At 44.8% G+C, this 22,123-nt stretch overlaps 1 long non-coding RNA gene across 1 annotated transcript; it reads right to left on the bottom strand.

The window, feature by feature from the left end:
* Positions 1-1,814: 1,814 nt before the first annotated feature.
* Positions 1,815-13,575, bottom strand: LOC133342818 (uncharacterized). Its single transcript, XR_009755185.1, has 3 exons — positions 13,408-13,575; positions 2,153-2,271; positions 1,815-1,982 (listed from the first exon to the last, which is right to left on the bottom strand). It is a non-coding gene; the product is annotated as an uncharacterized LOC133342818 (long non-coding RNA).
* Between the last annotated feature and the right edge of the window lie 8,548 nt (positions 13,576-22,123).

Genomic DNA, 22,123 nt, shown 5'->3' with positions numbered 1-22,123 from the left:
GCTTGTCGGACCCCCTGCCGTGAGGTGCCACAATCACTGTAAATCGTTGTGCAGGGGGGGGGGGGGGGGTGTGGAGTTGGATGAATATGTGTAATTTCTCAATTCAACCGTACGCTAGCGCATTGACAAACACGTGCACCAAAAGACAAAACCCTGTCGCACGCGGGCGAGCGAGCGTGCTGTTATGATTGTGGATCGTAACATTCCATTCTCGTTTTTTTTTCTTTACGGTCGACTGTCCTCTCGGATTATTGACAAATGTCAGACGAAGTGGCAGAACAAATGTGGCTGCGAGTTGCGATGAGACGGTGGTGACGGCGCGGGGGGGGGGGGGTCCCTTCTCTATTGTCTGTAAAAAAAAAGGTGATCGTTTTTGGTTGCGGCATGAGGCTCCTCCAAAATTCGAAAAGGGAAATTCGTGCAACGTGCATCGAATGTTATTCATGCTTTTGTGGTGCTGTTTACGGGCGTCGCGAACCGAGCACGAATGCAATCTGTTACCGGTGGACGTGTACTCATTTGAAGGTGCCGTGTGGACTTTTAATCACAGCAATAATCCGGATTGATTATATATATACGTACACAATGGTCGTGGATACATTTTAAATGGCTGCTCATACGAGCATAGTTAACGCCTAACAACTTGTTATAAAATAATTTACAGTCATTGCTTCAGCACATAAACCTTTAATTTCCTAACGATTTCCTGTGCAAAATGTAACGACAATGACTAATTAATGTTAACAAATGCAACGCTGTAAAACAGCCACCGGATGCAGTCAATTATGTAAGCGGTTGTATGTTTACCACACTGCTCTATACCCATGGGTCATCATGCAGGCATTCTGCACAGGCTGGTTTGTTAGAACAGTGGTGGTGTCCATGGGGATCTGAAAGGGGAATAGGGTTATGTACCCTTCATCATTTACTCGGGTACCCCTTCAGGTCTCCAGTGTATTCATCGCGCAGGCACGGCTGGTATTTGGGACCGTAATTGATTTAGCACCATTCCACCCACACCAACCCTGTAGCTCCATTTTCCAAGCAAATGGAGAATCTTTGTATGCCCCCCCCCCCCAACTCCTGCTTAATGTAGCTTGGTTCTCCGCTGTGCTGGAAAAGGCCGTGGCCACGTTTGTAGCCCGGAGCTTGCGTGCACGTGCAGAGGTTTGCATTTGCACACGGGCACAAGAATTGCCCACGGTCAAGAACACCCACCATCTGCCTACCGATCTGTGTCCTGCTTAGATTAATGGAAGCATAGCAAGCAATGTTGCATGGGCAACAGGAGGTCACCCGTTTGTCCAAATGACGTGCGATTTTCTGTCTGAGTGTGTTAGTGGGGGTTGGGGAGCGGTGGTGCAGCAGTTAGCGCGCTGTGCTCCGAACCAGGTCGGACCCGGGTTCGATTCCCGCTCGCGGCCAACATCGGTGACGAATATCTGATCTGGTCTTTGGTCTCCCCTAGGTAAACTCGGCCTCAAATGAGTACGTTGTGCGGTGTGTAAACATCGCCACTGGGGAGACAAAGGCGGCCGGGCGTGGTGCTGGTCACCCAACCCCTCATTGTACCGTTCCGGCCTTCATAGGTGCTCGCTAACAGCACTTGACCCAATAGTCTGTTAAGGCTACATGGGGGATCTTTGTGTAAGTGGGGTTTGTTTTTGCATTTCAGACCAACGTGTCCAGTTTGGTTGCATGGTAAATGTTTGTGTGTCGCAAAAATGTATACAAACATTTGCTTCCACACAAATTATATACAGTATTTGTTTTATAACATTGCTGTTTTTAGCTGCCATTATCTCGAACAAAAGACTACTTGATACAATAAACAAAATGTGTGATTAATTAATATTTGTAAAACCGTCGTTCTCAAGCGGTTAATTCGAATATTTGCTTAAAAATTGAAGCACATTGTATATCTTTTCAGTATAATGCTATATTTTAAAACGTAAATAGTATGTTCTGCCACGTCTTGTGTTCTGCAATAAACAAGTGAGAGATAGACCTCAGGTTAGAGCGACTGCTGATGACGGGGTTAATGTTATTTAATAAAGAGAAAATTAAATTACAAATGTTGTCATTAGCCAATTAGCCATTAGCTATGATAAATCAGAGAGCAAATTGAAATCTCTCTGGTGTAGTCAGTCACCTCGCCCCTGGCATTTTTTTGAACACAGTCCAGTGGTTGTAGAGGAGTGGCCGAGGCACAGCGGGGTGAGTGAGCCCCACCGGTTTCCGAGGCTCCATTTGTGCAGCTGGGCTCGGTCTCTGTAATTTCCACGCGTTTCGGGAGAGGGTTTGAAGGAGGATTAGCAACGGATTAGGCTATCTCGAGACCACCGCGGTCATATCCTGAGCATATTTGGTAGGTTAGGAAGGGGGGGGGGGGCAGTGAGAGGGCAGTGAAGAGGAGAAGTTGCATTTTAGGTGATGGGAGGTCTGCGGTCACAACGATATCGTTGTGACCGCAGACCGGCCAAAAAAACCCATGAGGGGTGGGCAGCTGTGGAGAGCTTGGGAAAAATACAAGCAACGTTGTTTGACTTTCATATCGTGCAACAGAGTTCACGCTCAACGATTTTTAAATTTACTCTGTTACATCGAGGAATTTTAGCCCAGTGACTCGGGGGAAATATACTGATATACCTGAATGTTCACGCAGCCCTCGGAGAGTGGTGCCTTTGATTTGTATTTGCTGCTGCCAAAATGCAGGCGCATGAAATTTTAAAGAGGGCATGGGAGTAGCGGGAAGAGAGTGGAGGTTTGCAGTATTTGTACTGCGTTGACAGGCACATACGTTACAACAAAATTAAGTGCTGTATTTAAATGAATAATACAAAGTCAAACTTTCAAGCCCAATATAGACTTCATATGTCAACTGAAAGACTCAAAACATAAGAAACGTATGAAAACGATGCCTGCCATCTCTCTCACGAATGCTTTCATTTAGTGCGTATGGAACAAGTTGTTGGAGCTTCATTGAGAAAACATATAGATTAATAAAAACATTGGCGAATAATGAAAAAAAAGAAAAGGCCTGCTGGCTGGAACACAGTGTATTTTTTTCCTTGCAGAAAATTTGTATTGCTTGTGTTTTTACCTCAATATATAATCCCGTCTGCCCCACATGAGCGTTTGTTGGACTTACCCTACCCATGCTAGCCAAGAGGGTATAGTGAAATGTTAATGTTTACATGGGACACGATTGGTGTGACTTGTGAAGCCAGTGGCAAAACAATTACGCTGGCATGGCCATGCAGTCAGCCTGGCCTCCGGCCCCTTAAACAATTCCCTGGGTACCCACTGGAGTCTAATGGTGCGTGACTACACTGTATCCCTCTACAAGCATGTTCGTGCCACTGCGATCGACGTATGTGGCCATGAATGTACACAACAACAACCGCCATTCGCCACTAATTGGTGGTGACGTCATCACAACGCTTGTGCCAGGCTATGTGCACGTTGAGGCCACGTGAAGTGTCGAACGCCCGCTGGCACGAGGTCACGAGGCAGACCCAGATGCAAAGGGTCAATAGACCGAGATGACTAGCTGATGCACCACCTGTGCCTCTACTGTGCCAACTTGCTGTGCTTTAGCCACCCAGCACTCTGCTCGTTGTTGTGAGCGTCGCTCCTCCGCCCTCTGTTGTTGTTGGAGGGCGACTGCCTTCAACTGCCCAGTCGCGTCCTTCATGAGCCTCCTCCACAGAGGCCGATCTTCACACCGCTGGTACCAGTCATCGGCAAGTCCACTCAGCTCCACATCCTCCTGTACCACATCACTCCATCTCTCTCTAGCCCGTACCGTGCCCATTTAGCCCCCTCGATCCGGCCGAACAAAAGCTGTTTAAAGCATGCGGTGAGTGGGGATCCGGGCTACATGACCCAGCCAGCGCAGCCTTGCCTGCCGGAGGAGCTCACCGATGGGGCTTTGTCCAGATCTTTCAAGGATATGTGAGCTCACAAAATCCAGCCTGGTTAAACCCAGGATGGATCGTAGGCAGGTCAGCCTAAATGTTTCTAACCCGCAAAGATGTTGCATTAAGGGGGTCCACGTTTTTGCAAGCGTAGAGAAGGGAGGGAATGATTGTGGTCGAGAAGACCTGAAGCTTCGACAGACCAGGGAGCTCCCACATAGCGTTATGCAACTGATGAAACGATAATGCCGCTCGACTGATTCGGAGTGAGACCTCTGCTGTCAAACTGGAGCCGGTCATGAGCACACTGCCCAGGTAGAGATGCCCCTGTAGTTGTTATAGTCTGTGCGGTCCCCCTTCTTAAAGAGGGGTGCCACCAAGGCATCCTTCCAATCCTGCGGAACCCATCCAGTGGTCCAGACTGTTGTTATGATGTCATGTAGGGCAGCCTGTGCACAAACGCCACCCTGCCTCAGCATTTTGCTTGGGAAATCATCTCTGCCCGGTGCCTTTCCTGGTCTCAGACTCCGGATCGCCTTCAGTACTTCCTCAACAGATAGCACTTCAGCCAGCCACTCACAAGGGGTGACTTCTTCTTCCTATATTTGAGGCACCGCAACCTCAGCAGTGTCATCCCCACTTTGCCCCACGATGTTTTCCAGGATGAGGGATTTCCCCTCCCTCAGGACCTCACAGAAATACTCAGCAAATCTGCTGACCTGTTCCTGGGGGTCGGAGATTTGATCACCATTCTTCCCCTAATGATGGTAATAGGTATGGCGCTTCAGGTTACTTTTTTATGGAGTTAAAGAGCGATCTGTGATCGCGGGCCATTGAGGCAGACTCCATCTCCTCAGCAACCCGCGACCACCAACCATCCTTGCAGCACCTCACAGCTCTCCGAACCTCCGAGGGACAGCTGCGGTAAGCCTCCTCATTCTCCGACGTGAGATGTTGTAGCCGATGAGAGTGGGCCTGTCGCTTTTTCTCAGCCAGCCTGAACACCTCCTCTGTCAGCCAGGGTCTCTGGGGAGGTCTGGACCGTGTACCCAAGGCAGCCATTGCAGCTGCATGGGCCACAGTCCTAAATCTCGCCCATTTCCCCTCGACATCAGGAGTGGGGGACGATGCCAACCCCAGCCGCAAGCGATGATGAAATTCTCACCTGCAACTTTCATCAACTAGCTGAGACCATGCCACTATAGGTATGAATGGGGTCCTGGGTGTACACTCACCACCGGAATGTAAGAATGGCAGGTGCATCTTACAGATGACAAGTAAATGGTCAGTGGGCAGATCAGCTCCACGGTAGGTACTGGTGTCAAGGACATGGGCCCGCATCTGCTTTTCCATCACTATGTAGTCCAGCAGATGTTCTTGATTGAACCCGGCATGCATCCATGATGTTGTGTGGATGTGCCGATGCCGGAACAGCATGTTGGTAATTACAAGCCCATGGGCTGTACACAAATCTAGCAACCTCCTACCGTTGTTATTGAGTTTATCTGGCCCATGCCTTCCAATCACTCCAGACCAGGTGCTAGCATCATGACCAACTCGGGCATTGAAGTCACCCAACAAGATTACTCTATCCCGTGGGGCCACTTTAGCTAGCACCTGTGACAGGTTATAGAAGGCATCTGACTCATTGGCCTTGCCTGCATCCCTCCACGGATGTTCGTTTTCAGTGGGGGCATAAGTAACCACGACCACCACTCCTCGCCTGTGGTTGATGGGAAGGCAAGCCCAAAGTAGCCTGGGGCTTACAGCTTCCCACACCTCACCGCCATGCTCCCACATCCCCTTCATTCTTTTGTTCAGAAGAAGAGCCACTCCCTGTTGTTTGGTAGTCTCCTGCCCCGAGTAGAGGACTGTCCACCCCTCATGGTGGACAGGAGTCAGAGCCGGTCTGGTGGACTGGATCTGTCCACCCCTCAGACCGGCTCTGACTCCTGCCACCATGAGGGGTGGACATGTACAAACGTGCACACGCGTGCGTGTGTGTGCGTTCACACGTGGGGAGCGATGGCGTAACGGTTGGTGCGCCACGCTATGAACACAAGTGACCTGGGTTTGAAGTCCTGGTCATGGCCAACATCAGTGGCGAGAGATATCTGAATACACCTTGGGCCCCCCCATTTGTCGATGCGGCCTTATATGAGCACCTGGTGTGGTGTGTGCACATCACCACTGGGGAAACAAAGACGTCCGCGCACAGTGCTGACTACACCACCCTCCTAGTGCACTTTGTTGCCCTTTATAAGTGTTTGATAACAGCATTTGACCTGACACCTTAATAGGCTACTTGGGGGTATCTTTGTGTTTTGTGTGTGTGTGTGGCTCTCTCTCTGCATGCATATGCTTCATTTTTTCCACATCACATTTGCACCTTTAACTAGCGCACGATGGTACGGTGGTTGCAATTGCATATGCAACGTTAAAAATATTCAAGTTTGACCTTTTTTTTGGCCTTCAGCTCAGCTTGATGACTAAATTTGCGTGTCTTATTTAAAATTCAACAATATTTTTTTTTGCCTTACGGTCCCCTTAAAAAGTCACAGCTGTAAACATTGTTTTTTGTTCAGCTGACTCAAACTCGACAGTTTTGTTTGCTATCCGTTATTGTTTCGAATTTGAGAGAACGACCAACGTTGATTTCTCTGACACGTCATGTCCCGCATTCTCGCACGCGGGTGTGCCGCAACGTTTATTGAAACGCGACTCTCGCCAGAATTATTTCACCTTTGAGAGACCCCAACCTCGTCTCCCCGGTGTTGTATTCAAATTCACTGTCGGCGACCTCGTGGGAGGCTTTTTTTCAGCAACACTAGTAACGCATCTTTTTGTTGTTGCAAAGTTGATCTTGAGCAATCGGCGATGGCTGCCCTGCCCATGGCCACCTCATGCGCAGCCCATTCTCTTTGTATCTCGAAATGCTAAGCAGGCTTGAGCCCGAATCAGCGCCTGGATGGGTGGCCACCATTGAGCAGTGGGTGGAATGGGACGGTCAAGGGCGTTGCAGCAAAAATGTCCGTTAGGTTCTGAAGCCCCTCTCGTAGGTGGTGGTGCAGTATGGCCAAAATAACTCACACGACCCCGCAAGGCGTGTGATGGTCGCTGTTTGTAGCAGATAATTGGCCCAAAACGGGGCGTAAAAGTGCACGTGCGATGGCATTCAGAAGGGGCGGGCTGTCAATTACTTTGGGTAAAATCACAATTCTTAACATTACGCAACACATTTGAAGTAAAATACTGTTCCTGGCATTGTAAAGGCATTGCCTCACTTCCACTGCAAAAAAAACCAATATTGTATTTTCCGACATTTTTTACTTGTTTTTAAGTAATTCATTGATTGACATACTAATGACTGTATTAATTCGCATGCACATTTTACAACACATTCAATTTGTTTACATCAGACATCCCGTCAATGTTAATTACACTGACATTGCTAATGACAAAGACAGACACTGGAATCCCGTTTTTTTTACGCATACTTTCTTAAATTAACATTTCTGTTTGTTTATCCTAATAAACGGTACAATATTAATGTTTAGTAATGTGAAGCAGGGCTGGTGTGTCATTACGTGTTTGCGTTGGCAAGTTCACTGTCTTCTGCCATAACATTTAGCAGAGTAGAAGAATGGCAGTAAACAGAAACAAAAATATAAAATGTTTTATCTGTTACTTGTAAAAAATAATAATCATTAATGGCTTTTCAGAATATGTGGATTTTAAATCCACACTTTTGTATGTTTCTTTATGCGTACAAGTCGATGTCAAATGGCATGCCCTTGGGGGTTTGGACAAAGCTACAGCAAATCAATTATTCCGTTTGACCAATTTTGTCATGCCTCCCCAAAATCGCTGCGTGTAGTTTCGTAGAAGCTCATATGTGTGTGGGGAGCGGTCCTGGGCCTCCCCAAGGTTGATTCAAACTCAAATGAGTACCTGGTGTGATGTGTAAACATCGCCACTGGGGAGACAAAGGCGGCCGGGCGTGGTGCTGGCCACCCGCCTCCTCATGTGTCGTGCCGGCTTTCATAGGTGCTCGGTAACAGCACTTGCCCCAACCGTCTGTTAAGGCTATACGGGGGATCTGTGTCTTTATTATTTTAAAATGGTTGAACTGTATATGACGTAAATTTTGATTTAAAGCTTTCGTGACTGCAGGGATTCATATTCTTGGTTATTTCGGTAAAGTCACGTAGAAGGGAAATAATAAAATAATATAAATATAAAACAATAAATATAAAAATGCATTATTGTTTATATTAATATTATTTTATGATTTCCCTTCTACGTGACTTTACCGAAAGAACCAAGAATATGTATATGACCTCTCCTCTAATATTCACAATGGTTTTATTTTATGTCTGCAAGTTACTCCACACGTGCAGAATTTATTTTGGATTCATATTGTGAGTATTCTATTGTCAATTACGTATTGTTCGCCTAGCATGCCTTCATAATTATCTTCAGAGGGTAATTAAAAAAATGCCTCAAACAAGATCACTCAGGCCAGCCTATACTGGCACCAGACAAAACTCCTCTACTGCTTTGCCCCAGGCCAACTATCACTTACAAAGGAAAACTATTTGTGAAAACGTGATCTTATATTGTATTGGAATGTGTACAAGTGCTGAGGGAATATTGTTCTGCCGCACATAGTGGGGGAAAAAACAATCGATGTGTGAAAATCCACATTTTATATGTGTGTGTACTCTACATGTATAATGAAATTTTCAACACCTTGACTTTTCACACGATCGTTCAAAAAAAAAGAGAACTTTAAAATGTTTGTGTGTTTCACTTGTATCTCTCTTCGTGAATAAATGTTTTTTTCTTTGATGAAATAGCGAATTAAAATCTCTGCTGATTCAAGATCATTTGTGAAACTAACCTTTGAAATAATAGCATTAGCATTTGTTTTCAAACATGCAATATGTTAGCCTGAATGCACCTGAAATAAATATTTTAATTATTTAACAAGTGATATAATATTCTTGGTTATTTCGGTAAAGTCACGTAGAAGGGAAATAATAAAATAGTACAAATATAAAAGAATAAAAATTATCACGACATTTCGACTGCAACACAAGCAATCATCATCAGGTGTGAAATCCACAGCAAATTTTTTTGCTGTGGATTTATTATTTCCCTTCTACGTGACTTTACCGAAAGAACCAATAATATGAATCCCTGCAGTCACGAACGCTTTAAATAAAAATTTAAGTGATATAATGTCAAACAAAAACTTTCATTTTAATCAGTGGCGGGGGATGCAAAGTCATACAAAATATGATATTCACGTATTTGTTGTTTTGAGCAACGAGAAATATATAAAAACAAAGCTTTTGGAGCCTATTAAATATTATAACGATGGCACTGAACACATTTTCAGTGGTGATGGGCGTTGCTTTCTTTCGTGAAAAAAAATTACGAACTAAAACGGTTGATTGAAAACAAGGTTTTCGTCAATGTTGGACTTCTAAGGAAAGCATTTGAATTATTTTGTGTGTGCATTCCGTAATAATGTGTTATTTTCTGGTGCGCGCAGAGGGACGCTGGTAGGTACAACTTTTCAACAAAATAAACATCCTGGGAATTAAAATTTGTTTCACTGAGGGTGTGTTATGAAAAGAAAAGCTCATCACAGATGGCACAGATAATGCATAGGATGCCTTTGTTAATTCAGACCATACTCTTCGTCACAAGAGCACTTTATATTACGGGTAATTTAATTGCTTGAGCAACACTGTGTTCTGCTTGGGTCCAATATCCCAGGGACGGTGAACTTTGTGAATAATATTGAGTAGGTGTAATATTACCCTTCAGAGTGTGGAGGCGATTATGTTGACTGTCAGCAGTGCCAGGATGATGCAACCCAAAGCAGAAAAATCTTGAGATTCGAAGAAATTATCTTGGAGACTTCTTTTCTTAACATTGGCAGTAAAAGTGTAATCAATATGCTCACGAGGTGCCAAAGGTGATTATGTTTTGCACGCATTGTCATAAATATGCCATCTTTATATTTAAAATAGTAATTAAAATGGCTACTGCCCGAGGCTGTTGTAAATAAATTCACATTATAAATTCACATTATAAGTCCAATAAAGAAAATTGTCCCTGGTATTTTCTTGTAATAGCAACCTGCATAATGTGTTTGTGCAAATGTAAAATAGCAAGGGTTGTTCTCTACCCTAATTCGTAACTGACATGTTACTAAATGTAATTTAACAAGCTCGAGCAAGTTAACAAATGTGTAGCCTCGAAAATTTCGAAGAAATTGTTTGTACGGTTTTTCAAAACGTTGCAATAAGCTCCTGCATGGCCAGGCAGGGAAACGTCGTGCCCGCTATATGAGGGTTTGATTCCTCCAAAATGCAATAAAATTCCACACGAAAAGTTTTGTACACTGCAAAAAAAAAAACAAAGTGCATGCACAGCCTGCACACCTGTGGTGTTATTGAAAGCAGGTGCTCACTGCCGTTAATAAGCATGCTTACAATGTCATAATACATTATTGCAGACCAAATGCATTATGGCATATTGTTAGGACACTTCATGTTTTAAATGCCCACTGTTCTCCGATCCATAACTCCCCCAGTTTGCCACTTCTGGGGGTTTTTCTGATGTCACGGACCGGTGATCCCAATTTGATTCCCGCTCACAACCAGTGTCAATGACGGTGATCTGAACCGGCGCAGGGCCTCCCCTAGGTCAATTCAGCCTTGACAGAGTACCTGGTGTGGTCTGTTAACATCACCAGGCATGGGGCTGGCCACCCTCCATAGGTGCTCGTTAACAGCACTTGCTCCAAAAGCCTGTTAGGACTATGCGGGGGATCTTTGTACATCAAACGGCGGTACTTCTTACCCCCTCGAGAGCGGTTCTGCTCGAATAAAATTATCGGCTACGTTACTGATTATAGCCTTGCGCCAAAGTGCATCACTCAAGTCGAGATCTCGCTTCTCGGGGAATCTTCGGCGAATCGAACGTTTCGTCCATCTGCTCGCCTCTTCACAGTGGTCATTCCAACAGGTGCCACAGGGGCCATTACCATGGACCATTTTGAGGCAATGGATATAAATCATGAATTTGTTCAGTGGCGGCGATGCTTAATTTCTCTCACTTGATACAGCTATCGTGCTGTGACGGTTCTACCTGAAGACGGAGGCTTGTGTTGCCTCCGAAACGTCGTGATTTTTATTTTATTTTTATTTTACTTTCATTAATTATAATTTTTTACCTACGTGACTTTACCGAAAAAACCTAAGAATATGAATCATTGCAGTCACGAAAGCTTCAAATCTAGAAAAAAAAGCTTTTTTGGAGTTAGAGCGCGTAAAAGGGGGAAAAACCTATTATCATATTTTGGTATTGGCAAAGGAGGTCCCATGATGTAGATGCTCACCCCGAGCTCTCATTACTCTAATAGTGCATTGTCTTTGTGCTGTACGCCTTTTGGTGTCCTCTGGTCTAACACCGTTTGAGACAAAGAAAGCTGTCTCTGGTGTGGACCAATCAGTTTCAAAGGCAATCAGTAGATATGATCAGAGTATGTCTTGTTTGCATTCTGACCACAAGCATTGTGGTTAATGCAGACACGATTCCTTGTAAAAGGTTTCAGTTTGGTGTTTTAACATCTTAACACCTGTTTCTTTGCCAGAAAATAGTGGAAAACCCATTATCATATAAATGTGTCGTTAAACCCGCCACTACCCGACACAGCCATCGCAGCCAATTAATAATGTGTCGGGTTTAACGACACATTTATATTTATGCGATCTAACCCCAAACAAAGCCCCTCTCTATATTATGGATGGCATTGGTCGCGAGAGCCTACGTGTTAAACTGAGGCGATGCTCGTATGCGTGTGCCCGTTACTCGGAACCTTACATCCGGTGTGAATAATTGGGCTAATTGTCGAGACTCTTTCACCGTGACTCACTGGCCAACACCCATCATTGGCTACAATTAAAACGGACAGCGTTGCCTCGCCAAAACGTGCCTCACTCTTCACCTCTTCATAGGGAGGTGAAGAAGGTGCTTTTCGCGGGGCCAGGGTTTTTTTTGACGAGCTATGGAAACCACTTTATAAGATACAAGAGGAACGTTTGTGTCTAAAGGAAAGGAGTTTTTTTGAGGCAGGATTGCTATCTGGATTGCTGTATGGATCGGAGGGCTGACTCTAAACAGGCACAGAGAAACATGCCAAACATATCAACATATTCCGAAAGAACTGCATTGTGTTCTATGGTTATTTCGGTAAAGTCACGTAGATAGAAAAAATTACAATAAAATAATTAAAATAAAGCGAACATTATTTTATTGTAATTTTTTCGATCTACGTGTACTTTACCGAAAGAACTGTAGAATGTGAATTCTTGAAAGTTGTAAGTCAAAATATAACTGCATTGTGCTCCCATTGTCTTAGGTGACCATTAAAATGACCACGGTGCAGTTGTTCAGGAACTGTTGTTTTAGTGCAATGTGAAAAAAGCCGAGTGCTTTTGTACACGTGTTTTCTTTTTTTTTAAACGTGTGGTTTTTCACCCTGCGCTCTCTATTCCGTTCTGATGGGTATTCTCATCATTTGCAGATTTGAGATAACTTACAATTATGATAATATAAGTCATATTCTTGGTTCTTTCGGTAGAGTCACGTAGAAGGGAAATAATAAAATAATAGAAATATAAAAACAATAAAAATTATCACGACGTTTCGACTGCAACACAAGCAATCATGATCAGGTGTGAAATCCACAGCAAGAAAATTTGAAAAAAGTGGCGGTTTGTCTGTGTTCACATTTTTTTGCTGTGGATTTCACACCTGATGATGATTGCTTGTGTTGCAGTCGAAACGTCGTGAGAATTTTCATTGTTTTTATATTAATATTATTTTATTATTTACCTTCTACGTGACTTTACCGAAAGAACCAATAATATGAATCCTTGCAATCACGAAAGCTTTAAATCAAAATATAATATAAGTCGTTAGAATTTGAGCATTCGTTTCCGAAATGAATGTTAGGAAACTTCGTGGCAAGATGGGATCAAGCAATGTCGAAGTCTGGAAGGGAGCACGGCACGTTGGTGTTGTTGATGTGATGAGACACTGGTTAGGACACGCGGACACGAAGGTGGAGGTCGGTTATCAAGACAGGCACCTGGAATGGTCTCCGCGAAATCGGCGGATAAGAGGAAGACGAGATGGTGGTGGGATAGCTTCTCGTCAAGGAGCGCAAACCGTCGAGCAAAGACGGTCACCGCATCCATCGCACGCTTTCAGACGCTATTACTTCCAATATTAGGAAACCGCTGGAGCTATGCACTTTTATAATCGTCGAAAACTCATCTCTTATAATCGTTGAAAACTCATTTCTTTAGAACGGATTTTTGTGTTTAGTTTGTTGTCCTTCCACCCCCCCGCACCTGTGATTAGTACGGTTGGCAATGTACGGTGCGAACAAAGTTCAACTTACATTCAAGGTGTAGTGGCATCAACGGCTCTGGCCATGATAATATCTTGACCTATTGATGTTCATTTCCAAGCATAACACAGGGAGGGCTGCATGTTTTCGACTACACCTTGTGCTGTTTGTAATGACCCCACCTCAGAGGTAGCAACCGGGTACCCGATACCCGTACCCTTCCCGATACCCGGCTACCCGTACCCGGCCGGATACGGATAGCCGTTTGCGACCCTGGTGCGGCCGGGTACGGGTAGGCCGTGAGTCACTGGTGAGTAGCCGTTTGTCACTCATTTGGGGTACGGGTAGGGAATCAAAACTCGTTTGCGACCTGGGGCCCACCTCCACTGGGCTTTATTTAAAATATGCAGTGGTTATTGAACACAGACAAAAAAACTAAATAGTCGTGAAAAACAAACAGCTCCAGAGCTTTAATTGTTTATCCCCCAGCAGCTTTAACATGTTTGTACTGGTCCACATTAAACGGATGTGTTGCAACGAGACAATTTTCCACTTTGTGACCTCTATGCGTCTCTGTCGCGTTGTTTCTGCACTTTACACGTGAAAGGATTCAGACTCCCGGCGTGTTCAGCAAGTTGTGTCTTTATTAGACGACCCACAGGTAACGTCCCCCGGCCATACAGCAGTGTTACACGCCACGCTTCAGCACTCCGCAATCCAGATCTCTCCCCATCCTCCTGTCTCTCGCTCTCCTCGGTTATACCCGCGGTCCACATCCCTTGCCAGTCACCCATTGTCCAGGGCTGCGTCTCAGAATAGATGATTCACTGGCCAAGCATATTTGAGTTCTCTACTTACCGTAGTTAGCGCCCAGGGCTTCCTCCCCCCCCACCCCTCAGGTTATGATTTAACTGGCGAGGTACTGCCGAGTCTCCAAGACACGTGAACCTCATGGCAACTCAGAGGCAAGAGTAGCGGGGCAGATAGTGTGGGTGTGCGAGCCGAAGGCGACAAAAGCAGTCATCAAATCCAACAGCGCCGTTATAGGGGCAGAGCAGTTTTCATTATTTGAGGCGTTGCACTGTGGCAAATGATACAATGCGCCAGAGGTGGGACAAAGTCATTGTTATGCAAGTCCAAGTCGAGTCTGAAGTCATCAAATTCATGACTCGAGTCTGACTCGAGTCCAAGTCACATGACTCGAGTCCACACCTCTGCAATGCGCCATCGTGAAGCGTTGCGATTCATTTGTGCGAGGACAAATTGTGGTCTCCTAACTTAAGAGATGGATTTCATGTGCGTGTGCGTCTGCGTACACACACGCGGTGGCGTAGCGGTGAGCGCGCTGCGCTACGAACCCGGAGACCCGAGTTTGATTCCCGCTCCCGGCAGACATCGGTGACCATTATCTGAACCGGTCATGGGCCTCCCCTAGGTCGACTCAGCCTCAAATGAGCACCTGGTGCGATGTATGAACAGGGTGGCCGCGCGTGGTGTTGGCCACCGACCCCCTCGTGTGCCGTGCACGCCTTCGTAGGTGCTACTCGCTAACGGCACTTGCCCCAACAGTCTGTTAAGGCTATGTGGGGGAACTTTGTCTTTGTGTACACATATGTGCATATGGGAGCATAAGTGGGAGGTCCCTTCGGATGGGGGTGGGGAGTGCCCTGCTGTGCCTAATTAGGTCGCTTTCATTGCTTAAATTGTGCCTCATGAGCTCATGCATTTACAACCGAAACGCAGCATCGTAAAATGAGCCGGGCCCATGGGTAATCAGAAATTATTCTGCCGCTTTTTCACATATACATATTTGTTTTACCCTTCAATTAACCTCACCGACGGGCAATTGGCGCAGCGGAATAGGAATTGCTAATGACCCTGTGGGTGTGTTGTGGGAGGATTGCTGCTTAGTTGTACAATCATCTCTCTCTCTCTCTCTGGTCCCTGTGTGGAACACCGGAGGGATATCTTTGCCTGTCGCTGTGCCTTTCAGTAGGCTACGAAGCCAAGTGGCACTTCATCTGTGTGGGGTCCTTCTTCCTTTGGCTTGAAGTTCCGTGGAAGTCATACGACCCACTGAGCCATGAGATTGAAAGTTAAAAGTTTCCTATCTCTGAAATACTTCGAAAAAAGGTTCTTAAGTAAACATTCACACTTAAAACTTGACACGTTTGCTGCCCATGTAACCGTTTCACAGTCGTGATTATTTTTCCTTTACATTTATATATATTATATATATTTATACATATGAAATACTTTCAGTGCACGACTGCTATTAAATAAGTTAATGAATTTGTGATTTTAATGTTTTACCTTCAAGGTAAGAGAACTTGTATTTGACAAAATACCAACACAACACGGTTCAAGAATGCATCAACAAGGCTCTTTCATGTCCATAGCTGGTGTAATATTTTTTCTCTAAATGTCTGTTTTCGTGTTGGTTGTGAAATTTGACGCAATTATAACACGTGCTTTGGTCTACATGCGGCTTATGGGTATGCACCTCTACATTTAACCCACTAAATTTGGATTCTAAACACAATGGCATTTTGCAGCAACCAAAGAGAGATCATTGTAATTATAATCATATCCACTGCTTTATTCATAGGCACAAGCCTACTGTGTCGGTTTCCATGGTTGACCTGTACAGCCCTCCAATGTGTTTGGCGTAATGTCTGACGTTTCGCTCCACAAAATCCAGGAACAAATCAAGTTCCGGAAGAAGCTCCCAGCATGCACCACGAAACGGCGGACATCGCGAGGGACAGCAAGCAGTACTGTACAATATTCTTGGTTCTTTCGGCAAAGTCATGTAGAAGGGAAATAATAAAAATAAAACAATAAAATTCTCACGACGTTTCGATTGCAACACAAGCAATCATCATCAGGTGTGAAAACCACAGCAAGAGGATTAAAGAGTGCAAGCCTCATCCGGGCGGTCCGGTTATGCAAATATAACTATTATATCGTAAATAACACTGGTCAACACACTCTTTCTGGCATAAGGTATTCCAACGGTTTTAAGGTAATTTTGGGGTGCTGATTCCAAATCTGGCATCAGTTTTTGTCTATCACATCATGTTTTTGAGATATCAAATATTGCAGTTTCAATAAAAACTTAATATTAAATAAATGTGGATATCTACATAAAATGATATTATAAACACACTATCCTAAAAATACAGCACCATATTTTAACACTAAAGCAGTCACTGACTCGCAACAACTTGCAATCATAAGTGACAGAGTTAATTTCGGGTAAAATCAATGAAAATGGGGTATGCCGATACCATAAAAATTAGATGTGATAGAGCAAATCTGAGATCAGATTTGGAATCAGCACCCTGAAATTAGTCTAAACAGCTGCCAAAGTCCAGGCCAGAAAAACATGTTTTTGTTGTTGTTGACCAGTGTAATTGGTGTGCAAGGTTGATAAATAAGTGTCATTCTAATTAATGCAATGCAAATGAAAGCATTTTCCACATAAATGTATATAGGGTGGACCAAAAGTCAGGACACAGGGTTATTTCATTTAACACTGGCGTATACACTGTTTCATTGTTTATTCTGGAAGTTAACATTGTATTTATTACCATTGTTAACACCGATTTTGTTTTCCCTGCGAGGTCGCTTTAATCCCGTCGTCACATGGCCATCAGCCAGCACACCGTCGTCTGTCATCGAGAAACAGCTTATTGTGCTCCCACCACATCACCGGTATCTGCGAGGACTTCGCTCTGGCAATACGAATGGGAAAAATCGAGTGACAAAACTGCTGAATGGAGCCGGCGAGGAATCATCCCCAGTGAGGAGCTCACATCTGGCTCAAATTCCAAATGGCTCACATGGCGGAGCCTCAATAGACTGAGAGTGGGCTTCGGCAGATGCAACTCTCATGAAATCATGGGGGGGGGGGCTTCTGTGCAACCGAACCATGTGCTTGTCAGGAGAAGCAAAGCATGAATCATCTCCTGAGGTCCCCTGCAGCACCACAATGCACTCCTCAAGATTTGGCAATGCCAACATTCGAAGCGGTGGCCTGTGCAGAATATTGAGAAAAGACCTTATAGGTTGGACACAACGAGGAGGAGGAGGAAGAAGAATACTTTAAACCCGTAATTTACAAGACTCGAATTGAGACTAAACGTAATTAATGAATGTTTAAAGATACACTTGTAATCTTTAAATAAATAATTTCAAAAGAAAATTCATGAATGCATTTATGTCAAAACAAGTCAGTTTGAACATTTGTTAAAATAAATTAACCAACCCTATGTGATTTGTTGAAATGAACCCTATGTGTCCTGACTTTTGGGCCACGCTGTTGATATGACTGACATTGCGCATTATCTTACCGCATTATTATTAAGGGAGCCAAACTCGAGCATAATACCATGAATTGATGAAAGGCGCCAGGCAGAATATCGGACTTGGTCCAATAGTAGTTCAATAAATGCAGTAAATTTAGCACCAGCACTGTGGCAATGATTAATGGAACAATAAAGCATTGCTAAATTAGATGTATATATGTACAGTTGTTAATGCATTTTATTCTCGCGTGTACAGTAAAAATGATAAAATTCACGAGATAAACAAAAGCAGGATGGTGTACCTTTGGAAAACGTAATTTGATAAGGAAAGTCAACAAACCAAAAGTGCCTAAATAACGAGTGTGAGTTGTTTGTTGTATTTGCTTGTGTGCCACCGCCAACCCAACAATGTAAACAAAAAAATCCCTTTTAAGAAAGTGTTTAATACGGGTATATTATCCCCAAAAGGACACGTGGATCAGTAACGTAGGCGTTGATGAAGAAAAAAAAGGAACAAAAGCTGAAAAGCGCGAGAAAGAAGGAGTCGAGAGACGCGTGCTTGGAATGACATGGAGAGGAACGGAAACACGTGCAGCCGGGAACAAACAAACATTGGGAGCAGTGGTTGTTCTTTTCTGGGGGGCCGACGGCCGCACCCCACCGCTACTCGCCGGGCAGGTGGGGCGCAACGTTTGCCCCCTCCACTCCCTCTTTCACTCCCTCTTTCACCGCGTCGATCGCCCCCTCCCCGTATTAGCACCCCCTCTGAGGGACATCGCTAAATCGCTGGCTCACCGCCGCACGGGGTTATTCCACACACGCACACATGCGCTAATGCTACGGCGGCGGCGAGCACGATCAATTTCGGCAAGCGGGTTTAACGCACCCCATCACCGCCCTCAAATACTCGCGCGGCATGGACGCGCGAGTGTCGGCGGCCATTTATGTTTCAATACACACACACATCTCACACACTCACATACACCCTCGAATTAGCAACACCGCACCGATGCTGCAGCCCTGCGCTCGCTCTCCCGCGCACACCGTCCCGACCCGCGCAGTTGCGCCACGCACAAATCGCGGACACCACGCCGATGTTCTACCAGCAGACAGAAATCACACCGCACCGATACTCTGTACTAAAGTTTATTAACGGCGCAAATACACACTACCTGGGGGTGCAATATTTTGCCTAGAAGAGCTTAGCCAGACTCTGCCTACGAACCCAGTCACTCAAACGTCCTACCACCTACCTCGAAGCTGTACCCACGGCATCGCACGGATGCTGTGAGGGTCGGAGGGAAGAAGGACGAGAGAAAACTTTAGCTATCATTGCCTCGTAGTAGCACTCGCTGGCATCACAAGAATGCGGCGAGCGGCTCAAGGAGGCAGAACGGCAGGGAGTGGGTCTTGACAGCCCAGAGGTTGAAGACAAGAAAGCCAAAATCGTCCCGGGCCACTCTTTTTATTCCCTTAACTTCAAAGGCCCGGGGTGCCATTGTACCGTGCGGTCAATCGTACGCTTACCTGCGGTTACCCATTGTCTGGAAGGGCTCTTGCGCTTTTGCTTGCTCAGTGTTCCGCCCTCCGTCCTCCCCCCAAGTGCTGTGAGTAACTCATTGCGGTTGGCCTAGGGAACCTTTTTCTTTCTGCGCCCATACAATTTCAAACCAATTTTAGGGGCATCGCAATGTAATCTGTCCTGCGAGGGTCGGCCAATCTCCTGGCACCGGGAAACCGTGGGACTCTCCCTCTAGGGACCCTTCGGATCAAAACCCGATGTGCCAGGCAATCCCCCGCCAGGACACTACGTGGGTGCAAGTGCTGCGTGTGTGTGTGTGCTCAGGGTGGGGGGTAGTGGACAATCGCGGCGCTTGTGGAGTTGCTTTGTGGTCGTGGCACCACACTTCACCTGGGGTGCACGCACCCCCTGGGGATGCCAGATGCCCTTTTTGGGGTGCGAGACACGGCCAGATTTTTTTGAGAAGGTAAATCATCGAAACACAAACTAGGCACGGGTACATAAGTACAACTATTTTGTTTCATCAAACCTATCTATTTATCAACAATATATATGTTTAACCATTTAGAAACCAAAGGGGGTGCAAGACTGCAGTAAAAGGTGAAGAACCACTACATTAGAGGCGTGTCATCGACTGTTAAGGATAGTGATTGGCCAATAGAAAGACTGGTGATGGAATGACAGTGGTCATCCTCATGCTCGTGAGGATGACCACTGCGGAGATGGAGTGATGAGATCGGCTCATATGCCGGAGATGGACTGTGACATTGCAAACGCGTGAAAGATTGGAACGGCATGGAGCGGCCTTCATCCCGTCGTGAATATGAAGATACTTATAACACAGCTTCACAGAGTTAACATGATGATGCGTAGGGATTGCTGCTCACATTGAAACACTGATACCATTACACGGATCCCTCTGTCGATGTTTCTTCTGAGCTATGTTTGTTCTTGTTTACGCTTGATTTCGGAGGTAAAGCTTCATGCTGTCATATCACAGCGCGGTAATGGATGGCATCTGGTATTTATATATATATACAAAAATAAAATACAGAAGTTTAAAAAGTTTTCTCCTAATTGAAGTGAGCTGGAGCCCTAGCTATCTCATTAGTGGTGCACTCCAGTGGTGGTGTTTTATTTTTTATGACAGTCATGAAACAATCTGAGGTACAAGTTTCCCACTTAAAGCAAAATTTTTTTTGTGGTTTGCGTCGCATTTCGTTGGGAGGGGGTGGGTGCTGTGTTGTCCTGCAGACAAATCTGAAATAATAATGGAATGGGGGGCGGGATCATTTAGATTGCTCGTTAGGCGGATTGACGAGACAGCCGGAACCCACGATCGACACAATTAACGAGGACTCACAGCTCATTATCTCCAGTGCATGCTGATTGCTCTGTCGGGAGGAAGGATTGTGCCTTGACAAGCGGGGTGACGACTGCGAATATGTGTGGTGTGGATGGATTGTAGTCGGTACAACAAAATGATGGTATGAAGCGCGTTGGACTTCCTGCTATGCCATCCACATTTTCAAAAGAAACTTTATTTTTTCAGAAGCATATGGCAAATAACTGACATTCTGGAGGTGATTGCGCGCATATTTTTTATGGGGTGAATTCCTTTTTTCCCATTTACGTCAAAGGATATGGCAAGTATACCGTATTTTAATACCACAATACATTTGTTTATAGACGTAGTAGTTCTTCAAAAGAGTATTTGCATCTTGGGGGAAAGTGTCTTTCTTTTTTTTGCATGAATAAAATATTAAATGTGGTGCTGTGTATTCATTGGATTCTTGAAGTCAAATGGCAGAACCATGAATCACATGATGGGGCTCATAATAGATCAGAGCAGAAATCACTTGCTTCAACAATTCAGAAAGAGCTACTTTGTTGGGTTCGTCATGGCCCCAAAATATCTTGTTAACAATATTGCCAAGGTCACATTAGTCAGCAATTGAGGTTGATAAGAAAATATGAAATTTCATGGGCGTGCAGTATGGTAGGTAAACCTTGTTAAGATGGATGTGAAAATATATACTTTTTAAGTGACTGCGATTGCTCATACAACGTATTGAAGAAATGCATGGTTTTAATATTGGCTTCAGATCGTTACACTATGGACATTGCAATAATTTCTCTACTTATAATATATCTGATATTGATGTAAATACAGTTCAAGGTGCAGTCCTGCAATTGCTTGCTCACGCCATTAGGAGGAGCTCCAGAGAGTCCCTCTAGAGGGTGTTTTTGGCCTACTCTTCGATGCTGGCCAGATTTTTGATCACGCACAACCTGCTGATCATATAACTGTGGTGTTCCCATGCTAACATATATATTTTTAGTTTTATCGTTTTTTGTTGTTATATGATTTGCTTACATGTCCTACACTTTGCACTCCTGTCGTCGTGTTTTTGTATTGTTTGTTGTAACATTCTGACCCGTCAAGGGAAGAAGAGCTTAATAGCTCATCGGATTCCTCCAGTATCAATATTTTGATTCTGTGCCCTGCTGGGTATACAGAGGCTTGTGGCGGGGTTGGGGTCAAGAAACTTGGCTATTGTTCCAACTGCCAAGTAGGAGATTTGAACCAGTGACCTCTGGATTGCAAGCCCAACAATTACACTGTCGCATTATCAATGCTGCTAGTGATGTACAATTAATATCTCTCTCGCTGGAGTGCAGATATTACGGGCGTTTCTCCTCGAGGTAGGTGCTCTAGTCGAACCAGGCAGGGGTTCACCATGTGCACAAAGAAGGTCACGTGTTAAAAAGTCAGACGGGGCGTGTAACTGTTTACGCTGTGTCGGGTGGTGGCGGGTTTTTACGACACATTTATTCATTTACTGTGATCTAACCCAAAAAAAACTCTTACGGATGATATTGGTCGCGAAAGCCTCCGTGTTAAAAGGCCTACGTATTAAACTAACTGAATTAG

Source organism: Lethenteron reissneri, chromosome 16, assembly GCF_015708825.2.
Source record: "Lethenteron reissneri isolate LAM-NWPU_2019-01 chromosome 16, ASM1570882v1, whole genome shotgun sequence".
In the NCBI taxonomy this organism is placed as follows: Eukaryota; Metazoa; Chordata; class Hyperoartia; order Petromyzontiformes; family Petromyzontidae; genus Lethenteron; species Lethenteron reissneri.
Note: the sequence above shows the minus strand (reverse complement) of the source record. Positions and strands in the feature narration are given on the sequence as shown.